This window comes from Mauremys reevesii, linkage group 7, assembly GCF_016161935.1.
Source record: "Mauremys reevesii isolate NIE-2019 linkage group 7, ASM1616193v1, whole genome shotgun sequence".
Classification (NCBI taxonomy): Eukaryota; Metazoa; Chordata; order Testudines; family Geoemydidae; genus Mauremys; species Mauremys reevesii.
The window spans coordinates 56,151,383-56,157,445 of record NC_052629.1 but is presented as its reverse complement, the minus strand read 5'-3'; the positions used below and the strand labels follow the sequence as shown (position 1 = coordinate 56,157,445).

The 6,063-nt window shown below is 44.6% G+C and overlaps 1 protein-coding gene across 2 annotated transcripts in view; it reads left to right on the top strand.

Moving 5' to 3' along the window:
• The first annotated feature begins 974 nt into the window (after positions 1-974).
• Positions 975-6,063, top strand: part of TSPAN14 (tetraspanin 14) — an 81,321-nt gene continuing 76,232 nt past the window's right edge. Inside the window, exons 1-2 of one of the 2 annotated variants that reach the window (XM_039481361.1) lie at positions 975-1,127; positions 2,203-2,408. The gene's annotated coding sequence lies outside the window, so the exon portion shown is untranslated. The remainder of the gene's footprint in view (positions 1,128-2,202; positions 2,409-6,063) is intronic. The other variant, XM_039481363.1, reaches the window with a different exon arrangement.

Genomic DNA, 6,063 nt, shown 5'->3' with positions numbered 1-6,063 from the left:
GGGCTGATGCAAAAATTACCGAGTGCAGTACTATGTGTTGGGTTTATGCAGAAGGTTGGACTAGATCAGTGGTTCTCAAACTTTTGTACTGGTGAGCCCTTTCACATAGCGAGCCTCTGAGTGCCATAAATTAAAAACCCTTTTTTATATATTTAACACAATTATAAATGCTGTTCTTTCCCATGTCTCTGCCTTTCTTCAGGAAATTGCCCTAGACTCTCCTACATCTTAAGTTGGTCTACACTCAGTTTATATACAGATTTAACTCTTTTAGTTTGTGTGTGTGTTTATTACTGAAATAGTTAAACCCGTTCAGCCTCCAGTGGGGGTGCAGTTAGATCAGCATAAAGGCGCCTTATGGGAATAAGCTATAGCAGTATAATTTACAGAGATAAATTATGCTGGTATAAGTACCTTCATACCACTATAACAAAATCCATACTGGGAAGGATGTACCATTTTAATATATTGATATAGTTAAAAGGTTACATTTTGTGAGTGTAGATAAATTGTTATTGTGAGGTTCTGAGAAACTCCAGTGCTTTTGTATCCCATCCTGTCAGAACATGGGCCTATGTCCCTCTTTAGTGGCTATACCATGTAAGAGATTTTAAGTCTGCTGTTGACTCCAGGTTCAACCCCTGCATGACCCATCCAAGTCACGGTTACACCTTCATCCATTTCTTCTGCCATGCAGTGGGGTTAAGGAAACTGAGGCAGGAAGCCAGCTTTCATCCTGTCCCACTTCAGGCTTAAAATGCTTAGTCATCGCATAAAGGGCATTATATGTATCCCTTCACCCTGTTCAGCCAGGCTGATCTATGACTATGCCTCTCAAAAGGCCCTGTGCAATGCTCCAGCTGCTTTATCAAGGACTGGAGTCTCCCCTAGGGGCTGTCAGGCCCTCTTGCACTCAGGTCAGCCACAGCACATAGACTATTCAGGTGATGCCTCCGGCCGGAGAAGGGAGAGAATGTTAGAATCAGAATGTCCCGTGGCAGTTGGACATGAGCAGTTACGGGGCAGTGCTACCAACTCTGGTGATACGTGGTGTCTTGTTTGAAGCTTGAGACTCTCGAGTCATGTGGCTGTATCAGCATCTCAGTTTTCTTTCGGTCTTTTAAAATGTAAGTTTCTAGTTTTTCCTGATTTCAGAGAAAACTCCAAAACCCTAAAGGTTCAAAATGCAAACAAACTCCAAATGTAGTATTTTTAAAAAATCTTAAAATCCCATGATTTTTAAACCAATCATGAGACTTCTGGAGGCCTGACCTGTCTTTTTGGAACATGCAGCAATAGTAGAGAGAGAGAGGACTGAAAAAAAATCTAGTGAGGGCTCCAGGACTGAGAGAGAAACAGGGAATAGGTTGGGAGGGAAAGTTAATAGGAAATTGGATAAATAGTGTGAAGCAGACAGTTTCTAGGAGATAATGCAAGTGATCTTGAGAATGCAAAGGAAAAACAAAATCTACTTGGAATGATAACAGAGCACTTGGTGAATCTGCCTCACTGCAGTGTGTGGGCAGGGGAGGTGGAGTCAGAATAGCTGCTTTATCACAATATTCTTTACGTGAATGGAAAAATTCAATGTATTTTTGCTCATTGTGATTAGCTGCTGTGTTGATGGTTGCTGTACAGCATCAGTGACCCCTGCTGGCTCAGCTTCTTACATTTCTTTAATTTGTTCTGGTCTCTTTTTTAATAAATAGGTACACAAAATCTGAGTGACTCCTTTAAAGAGACATCCTCAACTTTTAAATCACTTTGGTCTGGAAATTGTTTACCTACTTTAGTTACAAGTAAGACCTGTGGTAAAATGACTATAACTAGAAGAGATCGGAAAGCAAATTCTGGTTTTTCAGTTAGTTTACTCTGTGTTTGTGAAAGAAAGCAATTTGCGTAAGGTCTGTTTCACTATAGTCTGTTTCCCCTTGTCTGGGGATGGGTTTTTTTTTCTTTCTCCCCACACAAATATGAAAACATCCTTTTAAACAGCAGGATACTGTTGTGAAATCACCCAATTAGCCGGAAGACTTGGGGGAAGATGTTAGTAGCTGAAACTGCTTTTAACTCATTCTTTTAAAAATATTGATGTAGATCTCAGGTTTACAGTCTCCCTTTAAGTCATCTAGTAAACTGTCTACATGACAGGGGTCTTTTCTGTTTGTTTTCTATGCTGTGTTTTGTGTTTCACTTTGTCAGTTATATATTCTTGTTGCTGTGAGACCACCTGCAGTTGGTGCCATTTACAAGCTTGTGAAAAAAGAAGAGAATTCCAACAAATCCTCCCTGCATTTTTCAGATTTATTTCCTACAAAACAAGAGAGCATTTTAAGGCAGACATACAAGGAAATCTACTCTGTATAGTTTCACCACTGGATGTCACTGCTTCTCCAGTCGCAAGGAAGGTCGGTGCTAAAGGGGTACTGCAAAGAATTTGCATAGTAAATAAATGTGCCAGAAATTGAACACCAGGGATTCTGACTGGGCTAGAAGAAACTTGTTAGAAAAGACTTAACAGGAGCTGCTGAAAGACAAATAATCTTATGCCCTTTTTACTGTTATGTACATTCTACTTTTCTAATATAGGAGGTTTGGGATGGGATTAATGGGGGGAATGGTACAGTCTGGCCATTTTAAAAATACACCATATATATGCATTTATAAAAATGGGCTTGGGAGGAAATTACTAATGTAATCAACTACAGAGAAGATGCTTGATAAAACATTAGTGGGGATGACAGTGGTTCAGTCCATGTGGATTGAAGATAATAGACTCACTGTCATTCCCATACTAATGCTGAGACTAAGTTAGTGGATGAGCCTCTACATGCACCACCCTATTGGAAATGCTAGAGGGAGATGGGGTGGGGGGAAATATGGAGAAATATGAAATAGCAGTTACAATGTGAGTTAGCTGAAATAAATGGTCCAGTCTAATCCTACTGGCTGTTTGATTCAGCCAAACTACAGCTGTAGTCCCTGTGCCTCATTCCAGCAACTCTTCCTGGTCCCTCATTAATGTCAGGAAACATTTTGTGATGGCAACAGGAAACAGTGTGGATGAGCTATGTGTAAACATGACAGTTTGTGTCTCTTATCAGTCTTGTTTTCCACTTCAGCATCTTCATTTTGGTGAGAGAATTGAAGCCTTGGCCAAGCAAAGCTTTACAGACGTTACAAGTTTGCCTTTGCAGTTACAGTTACTGCAATAGAGGGGATACTATTTAAACTTTACAATGAGATGGTATTGTGAATATAGAGGGAACATTGGTTAGTGGCAAAGGCAATTGAAACATTTTTAAGAGTGACCGCTGTGGTAATACCCACCCTTAAAGGTTAAAATATACCCACTCTAATGTCCCCTGCATACAGTATAACAGTAACCCTTTCACAAGCCTGTCACAAAGGATGTGGAATCTCTTTAAAATGTTGATTGCTGCAATCTCTATGGCTAGAGGCTACCAAAGCTTCCTAGACTCCCTCAGCTGCCACCTCCCCCGCCCCCGTCCCCCCTTCCTTGTTGATCAGATCATGTCAAATGAAAGTCTGGGATGCTGGTGGCAGGAGAGATGGGTGGCCACAGGCAAAGGATATGGACAGAGATTAGAGAAGTTGCTGACATACACCAGTTCAGAGAGGAGTGGTGTGAGTGTGACAGTGCATTTCCCACCCAACTTTCTGCACTGTTAAAGAGGAAGAGGGCATCTTGGAGAGAAGGCGGCACCAAAGGGCAGCACTGCATCCTGCAATGCTCAGTCAGTGTTTCTCAACCTGTGGCCTGCTTGCAGCCCAATCAGCACAGAGCTGCGGCCCATGTGACATCCTCAGGGCCATACAGGTAGTACTGGATGTGGCCCACATACGCAGCCCACAATGGTAAATAGGGTGAGAACCACTGGATCTCTTCTCCTCACTGCAGAATCACTCAACAGGACCACACCAAGACATAGACACCATAAGGCCTGTGCCTCAGGCTCCAGCTCAAGGGGGGCATGGAATTACATCAGACTCTCAACTTTATTCCTTTTTTTTAATTTAAGTTTGCAGCCCTCAGGTTGCGAAGAAATGCTTGAAAACATAAACTGAACATAACCAAAGCAGTGCTGTCTGCTTGAATCTGCAGACAGTCTGAAACAATAGCTCTGAGGGGTGGGAACTGCCTCTTGTATCTCTGTGGTGTATTAATTTTAAGAGCCCTTGTGCTGGGGATCCCTGCTAATATTACCCAGCAGTAGGAGTGAAAGTAACTCACAGGACTTACCAGTCCTGAGGGGGGCATGGCCTCATCCAGAAGAGGTGTGGCCTCAACTGGAAGAGGCGGTGCCTCTCAAGATTTAAAGGCCCTGGGGCATTGGCTGTGGCTGGGAGTCCTAGGGCCTTTAAATCAACCCAGGGCTCCCAGCTGCAGAGGTGGCTAGGAGCCCCCGGGGCAAATTAAATGGCCCCGGGGCTCTGGCTGCCACGGACCTCTGGGCCCTTTAAATCCCCACTGCAGACCCCCTGCAGCTCCGTCTGCCAGAGCTGCAGGCAGGATTTAAAGGGCTCTGGGCTCCCTGCAGCCGTGGGAGCTCTGAGCCCTTTAAATGCGGCCCCAGCCTGGCCGTGGGAGGGATTTAAAGGGCTCTGGGTTGCCCGTGGCTGTGGGAGCTCTGAGCCCTTTAAATCTAGCCCTAGCCCTAGCCCAGCCGCCGGAGCCGTGGGTGGGATTCAAAGGGCTCTGTGCTCCCCGCTGCAGCAGGGAGCCCAGAGCCCTTTAAATCCCCACTGTGGAAGCCGGTGCAGTCCAACACGGTGTACTGGCTCTTGCTGGTATGCCAGACCGGACCAGTTTACTTTCACCTCTGCCCAGCAGAGACTCTGTGGGTCAGGAGGGTCCAGCCTACTACTCACCCCAGCGAGCCAAGTTACTGGTGCTCCTTGAATAGCTGAGTGGTAACCATCAGAGAGCAGCTGTTTCCGGAGCAGCAGGTGCATCAATGTACAGGAGCTCAGCACTGCAATCAAACGATAGCCAGGGGCAGCCTGTGAAGGTGGTCTGAGCAATCTAATGATTGCCAGGTTCAGGGACAGGGAGCTATTTTTCATAAACATAATCAGAAGACTGAGGAAATCTCCTTACATGGGTGTGTTCCCAGAAAACCAGATGATATGATTACTCTCACCTCTCTGAATATTATTGCCAAGTGCAAGTGTTCAAAATCCATTAATTAGTACCCCCCCCCCCCAAGCAGGAAGTTGATTTAAAAATCACAAGACATTTTTAAAAATGTGTTCTTGGATTCTTTGGTTGCTGAGCCTTTAGCGTGGCCTCAGTTAAATGTTTTCAAGCTTTTGTCCACTGTGGCATAGCGACAGTAGAACCTCAGAGTTACAAACACCTTGGGAGTGGAGGTCGTTCGTGACTCTGAACAAAACATTATGGTGGTTCTTTCAAAAATTTACAACTGAACATTGACTTAATACAGCTTTGAAAATATACTACGCAGAAGAAAAATGCTGTTTTTAACCATCTTAATTTAAATGAAACAAGCACAGAAACAGTGTTCTTACCTTGTCAAATCTTTTTGTATTTCCCTTTACTTTTGCAGTAGTTTACGTTTAACACAGCACTGTACTTTTTTTTTTTTTTTTTTTTTTTTGGGTCTCTGCTGCTGCCTGATTGTGGACTTTGCTTCCAAATGAGGAGTGTGATTGACCGGTCAGTTAGTAACTCTGGTGTTCCACTGTACAATGGCACCGTAGGACCTGACCCCCAAGAAGGTTAGGGAATGGAATGGCATTCTGGCACTTCACTCAGCAAAACCACTCACTCAAAGTTGGCCCTGTTGCCCATCCCCATCACTGCAGAGGAGGCAGCTGGGGCAAATGTGAGCGAGTGGCATTGCAACTTGAAACATGGGGTTGTAGTGCCACTCAGGTTTGGCCCAGCCTCCCCTGCACCATCATGAGGCTGGGCCAAACCCGGGTTGAGCTTTGGCTCCACGTGCAAGGTTGTGATGCCACTCATCACTCAGATTTGGCTGATATTGTGACAGGGTGGGTCAGATGGTGGGAGCAGCT